Source organism: Drosophila suzukii, chromosome 3 (assembly GCF_043229965.1).
Source record: "Drosophila suzukii chromosome 3, CBGP_Dsuzu_IsoJpt1.0, whole genome shotgun sequence".
In the NCBI taxonomy this organism is placed as follows: domain Eukaryota; kingdom Metazoa; phylum Arthropoda; class Insecta; order Diptera; family Drosophilidae; genus Drosophila; species Drosophila suzukii.
In genome coordinates this window covers 18,698,773-18,717,024 of record NC_092082.1, presented here as the reverse complement: position 1 = coordinate 18,717,024, position 18,252 = coordinate 18,698,773, and the positions used below count along the sequence as shown (strand labels likewise).

Sequence of the window (18,252 nt, the reverse complement as noted above, 5' to 3'; positions counted from 1 at the left end):
GAAGCACAACAGCTGGGAAAAAAGGGAAAAAATAAATGTTTTGGCACTCTGCTTTTCACGACTAATTCGGTTTTTGTTTATCTCCACACTCTCGCACATGAAGAGATTTTCTCCCTTGCGTTCTTTTTTTCCCCTCGGTTTTCGAGGCATCTGCATTGCCTTTTGTGTGACAGGCTGGCCAAGAGCAGGCTAACTGCAATTTGGCCGCTTTAAGGATACCCGGTGCAGAAGTGCCCTAATGCCATGTGAGAATGAGGGATTAACAGCAACGAGGACTTCTCGTCAGCCACCGCACCACAATGAGCTGGCATTCTGCAGGCTGCAGCTGCTTTTGCTTTTGCTTCGTATACCCACCATGCAGCGAATTCTGCAGGATGTCGGTGGTCAGCCGACGTAAGTGCATCTATTTTTTATATTCCGTAAACACTTTAAGCCAAAGTGATGGGGGTTGAATTCTTGCACTCTTGGGTATTCGGGTCTAAACACCTTGTCTGCATTTCTCGTGGGTCCTTTCAAAGTACTGGCTATATGTATGTTAGTTAAAGTATTAATTTTCTATTGTCTTGGGTAAATATACACATAGATCGAAGCTTATCATATATTATATATCTTTAATTAAGGTTAAGGCTGGTTTTCTTATTTCAATTTCTGGCATTATATTAAACTTACACTGAAAAGAGAACGTCGACTTTTTTAACTGGTTATTAAGTCAGTCTCATCAGCTAAGCTTTAGGATTGATTTCAACGACAATGTTTATCCTTAAAACACTTTGTTTTAAGTTAAAAGATGTATTTTTTTAAATCCATATTTATACAAACAATTTATATTTTTTAGGCACTTAAATCACATTTTTTTAACAGTACTAAGCTCTAACAAATTGTTGTATATATTCCTGAAACTCTTCGAATCCATTTTTGATGGATTTTGTAAAATCTTTGAGTTCATGTTTATTGTAATGTAATGTAATGTTTATGAAATAATTAAAATGTTGTTCTACTTTTGTAAACAATTCCAAGCCTTTTTTAATGCATTTTTGTTAAACCTTTGAAACAATTTTAAGGCCAAATAAATGAATTGTAAGCGGAAAACGAATGTCTTATCAAGGAAAACAATCTTAAACATCTTAGATGGCATTATACATATTTCTTCCCGTGTACAATATAATCGCAATCAATTTGTATCTTAACACTCACGTCTTGGGAAATAATTATTTAATAAGCTGACAGCTGATTAAAACGCCACAAAGCTTCGGGGGCGGGGAAAATACCAGGAGAGCAGGACATTCCACAGCGGAAATGGGGGCTGGATAGGGGGGGATATCCTGTAAGCTCCAGAGTCTGTGGTCTAAGCTGCTCATCCACACACACACACCGTCGATGGGTGAATCGCTTGTGTGTTTGTGCTGCGTTGCAAAATGGCATGTAAATGACGCTAATTGTATTACAATTTGCTCGAATGCCTGAGCGCTGGCAATGGCAAATTAGAAACCGCTTAGTTTGGGTATATTCCATGGCCAAGTGGCCCGGGAGGAGGGTCTCCTTTGAGCCCCGGTGCAATGGCAATTGTTGTGGCCCACTCCCCACCGCCTTTGTCCCATGCTATTCTAATCATGCAATCACGAAATGCAACAGACTCCGAGGACGATGATGTCGAGGGAGTATTTTGCATAGGGGGCTTTGTTAAGCTCAGCTGCCATCTCATCCCATAAGAATGCTGAATATGCCTGGAATTTACTAGGGAGTTGGGGCTGGGGGAAGGTGTTTTAACTCAATTGAATAGTCTAAACTGCTCAAGATTGGCTTAAACGGTAATAGAACCATCGGGATTAACACAAGACTATCAAAGAACTTTGTTAAATGATTTTTAATCTAACATATAAATATTATTATTAAAGTTCCTGTTTGAAAAACTACATTTTCTAGCATCCCTGAAAATATATTAAATTTATTTTCCTTAGCAGACCTTAAAGCCTACAAAGTCGCAATGTCAGACCAAAGAGAAACGTGACAAATTCTCAGCAATTGTCCTCTATTTCTGCTATCTGTGCAGCCCCCGAAAACGTAGTCCCAACCCCAAAAGTGATCCAATGAACCCGAGAAGAACACTGTCATAGTTTATCACATTCTCTGCAGTGGGTAGAATGTTTTTTTTTATTTCTCCGCTTGGCTACTTGCGTTTTTTTGTGCACCTCCCCAAAAGACTCACCCACAAAAAGTGTGCCAGGGAATATGTCCACAAACTCCTGCTCCTGCGATTGTGATATACGTTGTGCCATCCCGACTGTCATATTTTGCGACAATGTGCGTTGGGGGAAAGTGGAATTGGATGCCAAAGAGGCTGCGGCACTCGGAAAGTGCCAGCTCACTTGGATCGTCTGGATTAGCTGGATGTTGTGGTGGCAGGAAAGCAGGAAAAAACGAAGGCCAAAAAGTGTGAGCCAAGGAGAAATGGGGAAAAAGGCAATATGAAATTCAAGTGTTGCAGTTGCCTCGAGCAACTGCCCAGCAATTGTCCAAGAAAATATTTATCAAACTAGAAATTGATTAAAAAAGTGTTTGCAGCAAGAAAAAGGCAGAAATGTGGAAAAAAATATTGAATCAAATGGCCAGCTTTCAAGGAAAAGAAAAGAGGCTAAGGATTGCAGCTAGCAAAAAGGTGTTTCACCTAAGGAAATTTTAACATTAAATATTTATAAAGGCTAGAATGCATTTAAAATTGTTTTCACAATTCTAAATAAAATATAAGTCTTGGCCTGGGAAAAAAGGGCATGCCAATAAAATTCTTTGTTTACATATTAGTGCCAACAAACTCAAAGAAATACCTCACGTACATTTAAAGAATCGGAATTCCATACTAAATTTCCAAAACACTTTAACTTGATTTTTCATTGAATTTAATTTACTTAACATTCCAGTTGAAATATTCAACCAGCGCCCAAAGAGATAACCCATTTATTTTAGCTAATGTGCTGACGTTGTGTTTACACTTTGCCTGCAAGCTGGCAAAATAATTATCACGAATTGCTTGGGGCGATTGAGCAACAAGGTTAAATTAATTATTTATAATATTTTTGATTACCGCAAACGACTACAATTTTTGACCATAGGGCATAATTTGTTCATGTGTGGGTTCCTAAATTTATCATAAGTTGGCTAACTGATAAATATCCGATCCCATGATTTATATTATCTCATTTAAGTTGTGGGAAAATCTAAAGTGTAGTAATGTGGAAAGGGGTACACAGTGTCCACTAACCAAATTAAATGCATTAATTAGAAGCACATGGGCATGTTAATATTTGCTGAACATGCACACTTGACACTTCGACATCGATGTTAACCAAAGTGAGGGGGCTAAGTAAAGCCATTGAAATGTGGCTTAGGTTTAGAATTAGCACTGTGACAACAAATTGCTGTAGCAAAACATTTAAGTTGGTTACAATTAATCTTCAAAAACATATTAGTTAATCTGATATTTATTAATATTTACTAATTTGTTCAGGTTGTATAAACTTTTAAATATATATATTTTAAAGCAATGTACTCAGTAGCAAAAGTACACCCGATATAAATTGCTTAGCCATTAGGTTATGTGTCACATGCATGGGCTGACAAAGCGCCTGGTAATCAATTGCCAAAAAATAATGTTATTGAATATTGAAATTTTATTTGCAATTTATGGGCCCATTGGGCGTTGACAGTCGATTGTTTCGAGGCCGAGACACGCCCAGCTGGATATAAAATTGCACATTAGCAGGCATAAATAAATGCGACTGCTGTTTAAAATTTTAGCACAACATTATGCCATTCGACCGGCGACTCGCATGTTTTTATCACTCGAATTTAGGATTGTTGCCATGACTTTTATTGCGGTCGTAAATTCAGCAAGAAGCAGTCAGCACGACCACAACTGCAAGTGAATTTTGTTGGCTGCATTAATGGTGAATTATAGCCCCAAATGCCGAAGAACTTTCTGAATTCATTACATTTTAATTAGTTTACTTTTATGATGGCACTCCAGCCCTATCCTTTGTTCATTCATTTTTTTGTTCCCCACTCGATTTTAATTCCAGCCCGTATACCTGTGGGAAAAAGAGTAGAATGAACTATGGTTTCAATTGTTTACTAGCCTGACTTTCATCTGAGTCCTTTGCCACCGCACCCCCGCCGAGGGTCGCCACTAAAGTTCGTCCTGGTAGGTTGCTTGATTTGCTGGGGTTGTTCTACGACCCTCCCATTTGCATAGGCAAGCATTTCCCGTCTGGGGACTCTGCACTTAGTTTGCATATTTGGAAATGGCCCCATCCTCGATAAAGTCTATCGTATCTATTTTATGGAAATTCGAATATTGTCTACCGGCTCAGGCCAGACAAATACTGATTTTCTAAATATTTCCTAGGGCGGAAGAATATTAAAATGTTCGCTTCGAGTGCAATTCGGCATGTTTTATTCATGGGATATCTAAGGAATAAGGTGTTGTCTGGGATTTACTGCTACATATACCTTCTGCGTAAAAGGCTGGTCCTTTTTTAAATTACAAGCAAGTAACGTTTTTTAAATACATTCTTTTTTTTAGTTATTACTGAAAAAATAAAACTAAGCCATCTTTAGTCATAGCCAAGTTTTTAGTTCCCACATTCTACCTACTCTTCTTCTAAGCCAAAGAGTGTGTCTTTAAGGTCTTAAATTTGGTTCCAGAAAGATTCCCACTGAAGTTTATTTTCGGCTAATCCTCCTCTAATTCCATTCCAAGGGCCGAACCAATTAAGATGAGTTCCATTTCGGCTTTCGCAAAAGGAAAAATGATATCCGACTTAACCCGAAAAGTCCATTAAAACACATGAAAATACATTTTCAGGCCAGTGTCCTAATGGCCAACGTGGCCAACACACACACCCGGAGATGTAAAAATGTTTGGACGAGGCAAGGAAAAATGGAAAAAGGTGAGCCAAAGCTCCTCAATTTACACTCGCTCACAGACACACACGCATTAGGCAGAGGTTCTGCTCGGGAAAAAAACATTCACACGTGCGAAAATGTAACAATTTACAAAAGGATATGCCAAAAGGGACACGGTCACACACACGCACACATGAAAATGGCAAAGGATTCGCAGTGGAGATGGCCGTAAGTCTGTGATTTGATCGAGGGAAACGCCGGAAAGTCACGTCTCATGCAAATTAGTAACTGAAGAAGGTCCTCGCATGTCCTGTCACCGGCTGACCCAATTGCAATTCCTCGCAAGCAATTTAAAGTGAAATTTGAGAGATCTTCCTAAGGGTCTCGCCACACTTATCGTGTGAATTATCGCAGGTGTGAGTGGGTCACGGTTTCGAAGGCCCCAATGTCGTGACTCTCCTCACATCCCTAATGCAGATGCGTTGCCTTGCTTTATCCCTTCGGTCGCTTTTTATTTGTATTTTCATTTTGCTTTTTACTTTTGTATGTAAATGTTTGAACTGTCTGCACGAGTGCCACAAGGATGAACAACTACAGCAGCAACAACAGTGGAAATTGCAAAGGGGGTCAGCAGTTCACACACACACACAGACACAGTACACATACATACGTATACACAATATGCCTGCATTAATATGCAAATATTTGAGGGAGCACATTTTGACTCGGCTAAAAACCCGCCTGCATCTGTTCTCTGCTTCTTTATGCTCTTCTGTTTTGGTTTGTTGGGGTATTTTGGGGGATTCCCGGTTGGTTTGCATGCGGATTTCCCCCATTTCGCCTTTGTTTTTGTTGGTCGAATCTTTTTCGATAAGCCAAATTTGCATTTACTTCATTTAGATAACTCGAGCAGAGCTGGATGAAGTTTTTGGGAGCGTTTACGCATTGATTTGTTGCTTGTTATATTGTGTAAACCTAATACCAATATAAAGCCTTCGGTCATGAAAGTAATATTACATATATATTTACAAGAGTGGGGCTTTCAGTAGGAAAAACGCTTGTATAAAATAATATCTTAAATATAGTAGTAATGAAACCGACTTAAGTTATTAAGTTATATATTATTATTTTAGTTGCAACAGCCTGAGATCCACTAAAAAGTGTTTCAAGCTTAAGGAAAAGTCCCACGATAAAAATAAAACAACTTTGCTGCAAAGATGCTTAAGGTTTCTTTAAAAGTTTTGTAATTTATAAAATATCCTGATATGTAGTATAACACTTTTTCCGTATTTTATAAAGGGGTGAGTTGTGAATAAGCACCTAAACCTTCCTGCTACAATCATAACAAGAAATCTACACACAAAAAAATATTATCTCTGAATTTTGGAGAGTCAATGTCGGGTTTTTCTATCAATTAAAAAAAGCTTTACACTCAAAAAAATGTTTATGTAAAGTAAATGTACTAAATAAATGAAATTTCTTCTAAATTTCCGGTCGGGTTCCTTTTTGAGTGTAGAATAGCCTTGTACTCTGCGAGTACCTATTGAACTTTGCCACTTTTCCATTACTAAAGTGCTGCTTGGTGTGACCCCGTTTTTGGGGACTTCAGGCAGCTGAGGCAAGCACCATACACCGAAAAGGTGTTGCTAATCAAGCAACAAAGTTAGTCCCGGGAACAAAGTAAGCCGGTGGCAACGGAGCACTCCGGCATTAGAGAACGTGGATTTAATGCACTCGAGCGGACCGTGTTCGACTCCTGGTGCTGGCCAAGGTTGGCAGCCGGGTCAGGTGGCAGCAACAAAAGCTGGCAGAACCCCAAAGGCACGTCTGGCGGTCTGTTTGAAGCGTGAAATCGATCAGCCCCCATGCACCCCGATGCCAAACTACCAAGCCATCCCGATATCATACCATTCCCATCGAGGGCCTTGTTTTGGCAGCATCCGTGTCAGTGGCAATTGAATTTGCTTTGCCACCCACTGTGTAACCTGCCACGCCCCTCTGGGGGTGCTGCAATTTTGATAGCGCTTAAGTCGCAAGTCGCTGCGCTCCACTTTCCTCCTAACTGCACATTAAACGGCTCGATGGCAAAAGCTCCACTCGGGCGAAAGCTCCTCGAACTCACTCACACTGTAATCAATGGGTGATCTTGAAACCCCTAACCTCCCAATATCCCAACCTCCCCTTGCTTTTGCCAGTTTTCCATAGCTTTTCCCTGCTTTGTTTGATTTTTCACTGCCGTTTGCTGTTCATTTTCTTGCTGCACTGTTTTCTTCATTTGTTTCCGTTTGCCTCTTTGTTGACTTCTACATGGCCAAATGTAATTATCGTGGGAAATAATTTCGGCTTCGGTTTTTCCTAACCGCTCTTTCTTTTCTTTTGTTTTGAGAACCCAATTCAACTGGCGATTGATTGGGGTTTTGTTGTAGGGCATGGATAAGTCTTTATCTGCGAGGAAAGGGAAACAACAGCTCAAAAGAAATGAATATTGTTTCCAAAAGTAATTATGAGATGAGGAGACTAAGATATCGTATAATATATCAAATGGTATTTGTCAACTCACCAGCATAAAATAATTCCTTAAGCTACTCAGCAAACCTTGTATGAGTTATTTATGATAGGACTAGCGAAAAGCTTTTCGCTCACTTTATTTCTCAGTCGTTCCGAAACATGACAAGATTTAAGAATAAAAACCACTCTACAAGTCCACAAAATAACCAAAATTGACAGAGCTCACCTAGGGGAAGAAGTGGGCATCACTTATGGTTGAACAGCGCCGCAAACAACTTAGCCCCCGTCCTTGGAAGAAGGCATTCCGAATGTACCCGCAAAAGCACACATATATCTTGCTTAGCGAACTACTCTGTTTCCTATCTGGCTCTCAAAGATTCACATTCGCACACTTGTCGCTCATAACTTCATGGTAATGCAATTTGCGTGGCAAGGTGCAAAAAAGTGGCCAACAAAAAGGGCAGAAACAGAAAATACTTCTTTTCCCTCTTAGCCACTTTTCTTCTGTCTGGCTTTTTCTTTCTCGAATTTTGTTCAGTTTTTTTTTTGGCTGGGTCAAATGCAATTTGAACGGTGAAATTTTGTGCGAAGCTAAAAAGAAAATGCCTGGGAATGTGCTGAAAAGGAGGCGACGAACGGCAAAAGAAAAACGGAACCGCATTTGAGCCCTTTTTATCGAGCAGAAAGTGGAACAGGCACAGAAAGCCATGGCGAGATGAGGGAGTGGGGTGGCATGGGGAATTGGGCTGGGTAAAATTTATATAGCCATGGAGATAGGAATGAAGATGGTAGCTGCAGTTTTCGGCTGTCGTTGCTGTTGTACAAAGTGGAAAATGTGGTTAAAAACCGCAATACGAAATAAATTACTTTTTCTGCTTTGAGCTGCAGTCCGAGAGACTGTTCCTTCGTCCTTCGTCCTGCGTCCTGCGTCCTTGTCCCGATACTGTGCCACTTGCCTGCGACTTGCTCCCTCTCCCTCCCTCCACCGCTCCACTGCAGCTTGAAATTGAAAGCTTCCGTTTCGAGCCCGGCCCAATGGAAAGGCCATTTAGCCACCCACCCAGAACGCTCACACCCACTGTGCGCTGTACATTAGGCCGCAGTTCGCCATTGCTCGCTTCCGTTTTCCGCCAGACGCGCGCCCATTGTCCCTTAGTCTCCATTTTCCATTTTCCAGGCCCATCTTTGGCTCATCCCCCCCTTCCACTTCCTTAAAGTGGCGACCCAAATTTTGGTCAACTTAAAGCCCGCTTAAAGGCAGCCATATTCCCCCGCCTATTTGTCAGTTGACTAATTTGAATTATGGCCATCAAAGAGTGATTAAACTTGTTTGCTTTGTTGGCCTAACGCCCGGAGTCTGGCCCGAATCGTTTTCTTGGCAGACACATATGCTGTACTTGCTGAAAAGTGGCAAGGTTATTTGGCTATCGCAACCTTTTGTCTGGCTACGGGGTTTTCTTTGGCCTGGGGTGAAAGTTTAAATGTGGCCAAGTTTGGCATGTGGAAAGGAAATTTAAATATCCGTCTTTCATAGGACACATTTGCCAGACATTTACATATCTTATTACTCTGTTTAAAAATATTTTAAAACCGCTTCTGTAAGTTAGTTTTATTAAAACAATTTAATTTTCTAGCCACATTTACGATTAATTATCTTCATGGTTCAAAACTTATATTCTCAAGCAAGCATTGGTCATAATCTAAATAAAATACTTAAATTTAATAAGAACTTTAAATATAAATCTTTTGTAACCAATTTCAGAATCAATACAAGGTTGAACCAGTAAAGCTATACTTTCCATATTTTTATAATAAAGGCATTTTCTGTAGAGCGTATTTGTACTAAGAATGAATAAAAAAAAGATTTCTAAGCCACAAACAGTTGTAAAGAATTTCAATTGTTTTTGTATTCATAAGATGATATTAAATGCTTACTAGTTTTAAATAATTCCATAATCTTGTATGAAAACTAAACACAATGATGATATCAAACTTATTTCATTCTAGGCCTTTGTATTCCTGCTATCCCTATTAAAGAATTTATAAATGTATTACATAAATAACATCATAACATCGTCCTAGCCGCTCGACAAATCTTAAAACTTAGTAACTTTCATTAGATTTCTTTCAGTTAAGCGGCAATTAAAGTACCCTCACCATTCACCTTAAGCTATTGTTTGAAGAAACAATTTCCAGTTAGATGAAAATAGTTTTCGAACACATTTCAAAGGCAACAATGGCGTTTGTGTAGGTCCAAAGAAAAGTCGCATTAAGGCAAAAGAGCGCTAAGTGGGCAAGTACATACAATTACAATTACAATTACATTACCCCGCCGACCTTTCGACCCGCAGTGAGTCACAGCCCGGCGATGTTGAGTCGACAGATTTCTATGACAATTGTTGGCTGGTCAGCCATTGTTGGGCGCTAGAAAGGAGCAGGATCGGGAGGAGGAATCCGGAGGAGGAGCAGGGGGCTGGAAGTTGCGACAGTTGCCATTTATTTGCCGTTTGCATTCAACGAGTCTGATGAATGGCCATTTGAAGTAAGCGCAGCGCTCGCCGAGATTACCTTAAGTATGCGGCAATTGCACAAGCAGCTTAAGGACATCGTCGTTTGCCTGGAGCTGGGCGACAAAAAAAGGATGAGGAGCCGGAGGAGCCAGAGGAGCTGCAGGAGCAGCCGGAGCACAAGTAGAATCTGTTGATGGTGATAAAATAAAGTGCGCCTCACGCACCCCTCCTGCAAATAATTTATGCACTTGGTCGAGCTGAATTTATGGCCTACAAACAAAAGACAGCTGCCCGGGGGCGCTAAGAAAACTATGCAGACCAGAGTCACCCCCTCCCAGCAGGCTACTAAATAAACGCCAATTGATGATGCGTGAAAAAGCCAAGTTGACAATTTTAAACTGTATCGAAAGAGGCGATGGAGCATTTTGGGTGGCTGGCACTGGGAAACTAAGACAAAAGTTATCAATATAGGGTTTTTCCCTCTTCGCCAGTCACATTTATCATCATCGAAAATTTGCTAAGCAGACAGATGGGCAGGAGGAGTTGAGGAAGCTGGGGAAGCTGGGGAAGCTGGAGAAGCCTCCATTTGTTTCCATTTTGTGCCAACGTCAGCAGGTCGAACGCTCTGGAACAATGGAGACACAGATTCAGTATCCGAATCCGAATCAGGATCGGCAGGCAAAGTTGTGAAAGTAGGCAGCGGAAGTGCAAGTGCCGTTGCATTGACATTTCCGCTTCACAGCGCTTTTTGGCCACATCGCATGGGAATGGGAAGTGCGAATCGGAATCGGGATCGGGACAGGATGGGCTGAAGCGTAGGCAAGTTGCGGAAAACTTTTCCTCCGTTTGGCACTTTTCTTGCACCCGAGCCTCAGGAAAAATCTCCCAAAAAATGGGACAACTTTTGGTAGCTTAACATATTAATGCCGACTCATTTCATAAGGGACTTTCGTTGAACTACATACTAAAACGTTTAAAAACATGTATCCATTATTGGATTTTCATTAAATTTAGTAATGCTTATTGAGTTGAGCAATACAAATTTTATGCAATACTTTAATACTGGTTTTACTGGAAACATATGAGGAATTCTTTGTAAAACCTATCCATTTTTGCTTCATTCTCTCAAAATGATTTCTCATTTTTATCCATGAATATTATTATTATAACTATAAATTACATGCTATAAAAAATAAATAGAAGGGGTCAGAAATATATGGTATTTTCGATACATTTTGTTTTCATTTAAATGACAAAGATTTTTCCAATGATATCTACCATTTCATTGCTTATTAAAGTATCAAAAATATGAGCAAGCAATTAAGAGCACTAAGAATTCCCCATTGAGAAGATTTTAATTTCCTTACCCAACGAGAGGGCGAAAAAATGAATTTCTCGCTTTGATATGCTCTTTCATTAACTGCTCAAGGCGAAATACTTCAGTATAACATTTTCTGGCAATTTGTATATTCCTTGTTTGAATTATTACTGCAGTGAATTGCCTTCAAATGGCTGAGAAGCTGAAAAAACAGGCCAGAACTCCGGGACGACAGAGGCTAACATCAAATGAATGTTCATTGTTGACTTTATAGAGGGGGAGGCAAGTACTTACAGCTGGCCATGATTGTTGTTCGAGCCGAGCAATGAGACTGGGGATTATAGAGTTATTTTACAGGACAATGACAGGGATGGGCGGGCGTTATCTGGCGCGTTTCTGTCCCCAGACATTCGAGTGCAGTTCGGCATTTGGGTCTGTGCATCTGCATCTGCATCTTCAGCTGCCATCCTACGGAATCCGGGCCGAATCAGGATCTAAATGGTCCACTGATGCTGTTGGTTCTGCTCTTGACCAGCTCGGTTGGCCGTTGTTTGTGAGTTTTCGCATCACGTGGCACTGACAAAACAATGGGGCCGACAGCAGCCAAGTAGCCAAAAGGCAGCTGTCTGGCGCCCCACACTTTCATTATCATCCTTGAAAACCCTCACCACCCTCACTCAACTCATTCATTTCGTCAGAAATTTTAGCTTTTTCACTGGGCGACAATTTTTTGTTGTTGCCGTTGTTGCTGCTTAATTAAAAAGTCATCATAATTCTGTGTTGCAGCTGCTGACGTCGTCGGGAATGGAGGCGACTTTGTTGTAATTTTCTAAAGCTAATAAAATTGCTTTGTAGCTGAAGTGGAAATAAAGCATTTTAAGTGCTGGGGCGCTTATCGCCGACGAAGCAGTTTCCAAATTGAACCCAATGCACTTAGGCACACACCCAGCCCCAAGGAAAAGTTAAAGGACTTGTTGAAAATTTTATGACATTTTAAAACTTGGGACCGGGCTTGCCGGGCCATTAAAATGTTATAAGGCAACATTTAGGCACTTAACTTGATATCTCCCAATCTTCAAATCTTCATCTAGGCGAACAAAGGCCCAAAGTCTCCGAAAAAAGTCATTACACTCATGCCATGCCCATATATTAAACACGGTGAACTCTCTTGTTTGCATTTCTTGGCGTTGGCAAATTAACAATTAACGAACTTCAAGAAATCCCATGTAATCCAGTACCCCAACTTTTTCGAAATTGTTCAATTGTCTGTGCAGGATGTTGGTGCATTAATAAAGTCGTTAGCTTAAGGGTCGTAAACGAGGAGAGGGCCAATAAACGCGTTTGACTTATGGGGCAGGTAATCGCCGATTTCTGGAATGGGAATCTGAACATCAAGTTATTTAGGTGGCGAATATAATTTTTAATGGCACTTTCAGTTGCCTTAATGACGGTCTTTTCAATTGAAAGTAAAATTTTAAGAGTTTCATTTGTTGATGTTATTATTTATTAATGTTAGTAAAACGACCGATAACACTGTCGGTACTATCGGTGGTTTCACAATTTGGGAAATATCGATGGTTTGAGTATTTATTTATTTTTAGTATTGCTCAGCAAAATAGTTTATTTTGACATCCAGGTTTTCCATAATTATACATTTTTATGAATCAATTAAATTGGGGCTTTAGTTTTCATTTGTTTATGTAACTTGTGGTTTACTTTCTACGAGTTTCGATAGTATCGATAATATCGATAGTGGCCTCTTTTTTTTATTTTATATTTATTAGGGTTAGTAAAACGAACGATAACACTGTCGGTACTATCGGTGGTTTCACAATTTTGTAAATATCGATGGTTTGAGTTCAACGTTTTTATTGTTGTTCAGCCAAACAGTTTATTTTGACATCCAAGTTTTTCTATAACTATACACAGTTAAGGATCAATTAAATTTGTTTTTAGTTTTAATTTGTTTACGACTATCGAAAGTATCGATAATTTCGATGGTTACTATCGATAGTCAAAACCATCGAATTATTTATCTCTTTTAAAATTGCATAAAACATGCAAAGTGGTATCCGTTTTCACTTCATCATTACATCTGACGTATTTTCCTTACCGCAATGCACTGTTTATCCACTTCCATCAACTTGGGTGCTAATGAAGACACGCACTCGTACTTTCCTTGGGAAGTATTCACAAAAATTGAATTATAAGCAAAAGTTGGCTGCTAGAACCAGAGCCCCCGGGGCATGCATTACATGAAAAATGTGCTGCTGAATGAAATTGAAGTTATTGCACGAGAAAGCCGCAACCGCAAACTGGATGCAGCCAGCACGTGTGCATAGCGGGAAACTTTTGGCCTGCTGGCAGCACCCACCTGGCGTATGCGTAATAATATTTTGCAGCTCCCCACGCATTTTGCATAATTTCCACTTGCGAAACTTTCGCCACACACAAACAAAGAGAAGCCGGATAGCTTGGATAAAAAAAGTGAAGTCAACTTAGCAAACAGAAAATTAAATTTCAACTAATATACATTTTTTGAGCACCCCGCAATTGCAACAAATTACGGTGGCGCAAAAAATGAAGGGAGCCAAGACTTGAGGTCCAAAGACATTTGGCACTTGAGCAACTTTCAGCGCTGGCATTGTTGCAGCTGAATGTGACTCTTGCTTTTCCTACGTCCCTGCCACATGTTGAGTGGCACAAAATTGTGTCACACACAGCGCCCCACGCCCAGTGAGGGGTGATTTTTGGGTGGCTTCTGGGTGGTTTCTGGGTGTTTTCTGGGGTGGTTGGGTGGTGTGCCACGCGTAGCATGAAATTTGCATAAATTAAAGAGCGCAGAGTCAGCTCTGCCAACAGTTTCTTCCAGGGAAAGTGAGGCGGTGAAAAAGAAACCGCAATAAGTTGTTTAATTTCCCGTAACGATTTTATAGCCTTCAGTTACTTGTTGCATCTGTGAGTCTTAGCCCTGATTATAGTGCCTCTCTCGAAATGGAAAGTTGTATCTTAAGTGCTATTGCTTCCTTGGCTTCGTATTGCTTTAATTTTCCAACTGGCATTTGCAACTTACGTTTAGTTCACTCATTTTTCAATCGCTACTCGTGAAAGCCAAAGTTTCTTCTACAAACTTAAACATCTCTACAAAAAACTTTATCTGCGATTTTTTTAAGCGAAATGAAGCATGCTAAAAGCTTAAGAAAAAATAAAGTAAACATGCTTTAAAACACTAGTTCTTATTTCCAGTTCTGTTTTCGCACATTAAGCGGTTTTCTTAACACGAAATTGTTTTTGAAAAAGCAATAGACAGTGAAATGCTGCAAAATGAATAATGAATAGAGCTATGATTTCACTCTTTTTTGTTGAATTGTTGAAACCAAAAAGAAATTCCATTTAGTCCTGTTTCCGTGCTGATATGTCCTTTCAAACATATCCTGTCTGCTAGCAAAGCAAATTTGTACGTGGAAGTCTTTTTTGTCAAGTTTTCGACCAAAAGTATTAGGTATCCTGATGATGATTTTGCACAGCACAAAATCAATTGGCATTTCAAATGGACTTATTTTGTTATTCGTCCATTTTTGGGAAAAAACGTTTTTATTTTTTTTTAATTTAAAAGGGTATAAAGTTACATGGATTAAAAACAAAATCTGCATTTAACCAAAACAGTCAGTGATCCAAGAAAAACTTCTCTTATAAAGCTATACAGTTATACAAATATGACAATATTATAAATCACAAAAAATATTTACTTTTTGTAAAGCTCTTTCGTCTTTTAAATTTATTACCAACGAAATTTAATGTATATTAAATACTATTAAAACTTCATATTTTATTACCATGTCATCAAAACAAACTTTTTACTGATGGCATTTTAATTAAATTATGCTAAAAACTGCGATTGCCAACTACACGTTTATAAGCGATGAGGTGGAATATTTGAAATCACCGAAATCAGATTTACGACACAATTGCCCAACACACAAAATGTTCTCCATGTCCAGCGTGGCGTATGCGTAATTTTCAATTAAAATCTAGGCGACCAACGCCCAAAATGCATTTACGATGACAGTTTCAGTTTCGGTACCATTGTCGTGTTTTTCTCAAATGACGGAAAACAATATTTGAATTTGCGTGAGCGGAAAATGGCCGAGCCATAAAAGTGGAAATGCTGGCTCAAAGAGTGTGGCAAGGGGTTTTCCGTTGAGGGGGGCGTTTTGTGGCGGGGGGAGAAAGCACGCATCGCAGCGTTGATAAACTGTGCATAATTTTGCATATCAAAAGCAAAAGCAGTAATTAAGCCTACATGCACTAGATGCACGAGAGCGGCATCATACAACAATTGCTTTTGATAGATAATTGCTGCAGATGTGTGGATGTGCGAAGGCCCGGCCATTCCATACCATTCCGCACACACGTATGCGCATCCTGTTTTGTGTGGAACAGAAACGCTCCACACTCCGGTAATTTTCATAAAATTAAAGCCACAACAGAGCTACGAGGGCTGACAAATGCAACCTTATAAAATTATATCATAAGGGTTTCTTATTGGAAGCTATATAATTTAAATAAATGATTTTATATCAAATTGACTTACAAAAATGGCAAATAAAAGATATTTTTTAACTGATCTTTAAAATTAAAAACATTGACATTATAAAACTTTTAAAAATTAGGTATAAGCAAAGACTTAATAAGACTTAAAATATTTAAATATTTCTTTTTTAATATTTTGTTATATAAAAGTATCCTTATTTGTACTAGAATATACCCACCTATTTAAAAACGCGTCAAAAATGAAGTTTCCAAATTAAGAGCCCTTCTGAAATTCCAATAGCACACCTCGTTCCGCCACTTTATATCGTGGGTTTCTGCTTATGTATGCATCACATTTTCCACACATAAAATAATTATAATTTTGTGCGTGCTTTGATTTTGTGCCACTTGACAATTTTCCATTGCGTTTCCTGTAAATATCAAATTGCAAATGAGCAGAGCAGAACTCTGCTTTTATTATTCCCCCATATACAAAATGTGTATGTGAACGTAAATTTAATAAATATGTTTATTATAAACGGGAAAAGCTTCTGCTCGGGGATATTATCACTAGGAGCAACAGTTAATAAGTGTGGGAAAGCATCCTCTTTTTGATGAATTTGATTAGAGGAAATGCGTTGGGTTCGATGGAGATACAAACAATTGAGTTACAGGAAGGTTTTTGTTTTAACGAGCTATAAGACACCTGCTTGTCCTATTTTTACATACTTCAATGAAGGTAAAATAAGTCAATAAACTCCTTACTCCTTGCTAGCTTACAGAAAATGTTGTTCACTTAATGACATAGCACCCTTAGATTTTATTTCCTGATTTTACTGATTTATACCTTTAACATATAGTTGTATTTTTAGTACCTTTCCCTCTTCGTCTATGTTATGTAGACCATAAGTAATATTTCCTTAGACTCATAGTTGCAATTATAGTGATATTTCCCTTTCATCCCTTAGGGCTGCACCATAGTTTTAATTAGTTTTCTAATTAATCGGAGCAAGTTAAGCTTGGGGTTACTTCATTCCCTTATTTTTACCCTGATTATTAACGTATTTTGTTACGTGCACTGAGAATGCGTGTGCTTTGTTTATTTACTTTGAAGTACTTGCTTGGTTGGGTATTAAAAATTCATTGCTCTCAAATCCAATTAAATTTCTCATTAATATGCAAGCGAAGTGAACGCGAACACCTGCCCACATGCTTAGTCAGTCAGAAATATATGTCAACCACCAAAATCAAGACTTTGATCTTAAAAGTTTCGAAGCACCTATGCTAATTACACAGAGTGCAAACTTCAGTTGACGTCACAACTCTTGACCTTTGGCCTCAGCCAATAGTTGAAAGGTGGAGGGAGCATGAAATAATCATGCCGCAGCTTTTAGCCAATTTGTGGCCCATTCATTAAAACCAGCTTAGCTGGCAAAAAGCAGTGGAAAGGCCGTGAAACGAGCAGAGGGTGTAACCCACATCATGCGGGCTGTTGACATAAAAATTACGCGCATGAAAGTCAACAGGGAAAATGAGTTAAATCAACATCATAAGCGAGCGTCATTTGCGGAGTGGAAAACGCAGCGGGAAAAACAGGAGGAAAAGCTGAAAAAAACCGCTGTGAAATTAAATTAGTTGCACAAAATGCTGTGGAGGCTTTATTCAAATGCGTGGCTACACTTAAATACTGCAAGCTCTGGGTAAAAAAGACGTTTTTTATCTATGCCAACAATGCAAAACGCTATTTTAAATGAGCTAAATAAAGTTCAGCAGTGTAAGTACCTACTTATAAAAGGATATTCAGGGTGAGCCAAGTAAATTATTTACATAAAGGGGTGGGGAAACTAAAGTGCAAGTTAAGTAAACATATTGAAATGGAAACAGTTTGTATAATGAGTTAATAAGCATGAATCATACTATGGGCAAACACATGTGTAAGTAAATGTAAGGAAAATTATTTTAGATGTATTAAAATTCATATCTAACAACAAAAAACCAACAACTCATCTGAATTTTTTTAATTTCCATAGAACTTTTTTAATACATATCACAAACACTCAAATCAGAGTTAAATGGTTGAATCCATTAAAAACTAGTTTTCAAATGCCACCTGCTGTTTATGTTTCCATCAACTGCCACAAACTTTAAGAAGCTTTTGATTTATTTGAACAATATGCTGGCAATCTAAAAAGTAAAAAAAAATCTGTAAACATTGGGGAAAAGTGTTGGTTCGGGATACAGCTAAAACGCTAAGCTCTTAAGCGTGTTTTTATTTATTTATATAAAACGCTTTTTATGAAGGTTTGTTTGCAATGCATATTGAAAGCCAGCTCCGTCCGATGGCCATTCATATTTATATACAATTCAGTACATATTTTTGCTAATATTTTAAGCTGATTTCCGCATGGAATTGAACGGTAACAAAACAAGATAAGCGGCCACCATCAAAAGCCTGATTTTTTCAACGTAACCATAAACCAGGCT

General features: G+C 38.9%; 2 protein-coding genes across 8 annotated transcripts in view; both read left to right on the top strand.

The window, feature by feature from the left end:
• The window catches only part of RpS4 (ribosomal protein S4), a 224,377-nt gene that overhangs the window by 82,706 nt on the left and 123,419 nt on the right, over positions 1 to 18,252 (top strand). Inside the window, exon 1 of one of the 3 annotated variants that reach the window (XM_070996974.1) lies at positions 4,198 to 4,207. The exons of 1 other annotated variant lie outside the window; for it this stretch is intronic. The gene's annotated coding sequence lies outside the window, so the exon portion shown is untranslated. Of the gene's footprint in view, positions 1 to 4,197; positions 4,208 to 17,058; positions 17,069 to 18,252 lie in introns of those variants that run through there. One more of the 3 variants, XM_070996976.1, reaches the window with a different exon arrangement.
• Positions 1 to 18,252, top strand: part of RpS12 (ribosomal protein S12) — a 253,421-nt gene that overhangs the window by 134,334 nt on the left and 100,835 nt on the right. The window contains exon 1 of one of the 5 annotated variants that reach the window (XM_070996977.1): positions 4,198 to 4,207. The exons of 3 other annotated variants lie outside the window; for them this stretch is intronic. The gene's annotated coding sequence lies outside the window, so the exon portion shown is untranslated. Of the gene's footprint in view, positions 1 to 4,197; positions 4,208 to 17,058; positions 17,069 to 18,252 lie in introns of those variants that run through there. One more of the 5 variants, XM_070996981.1, reaches the window with a different exon arrangement.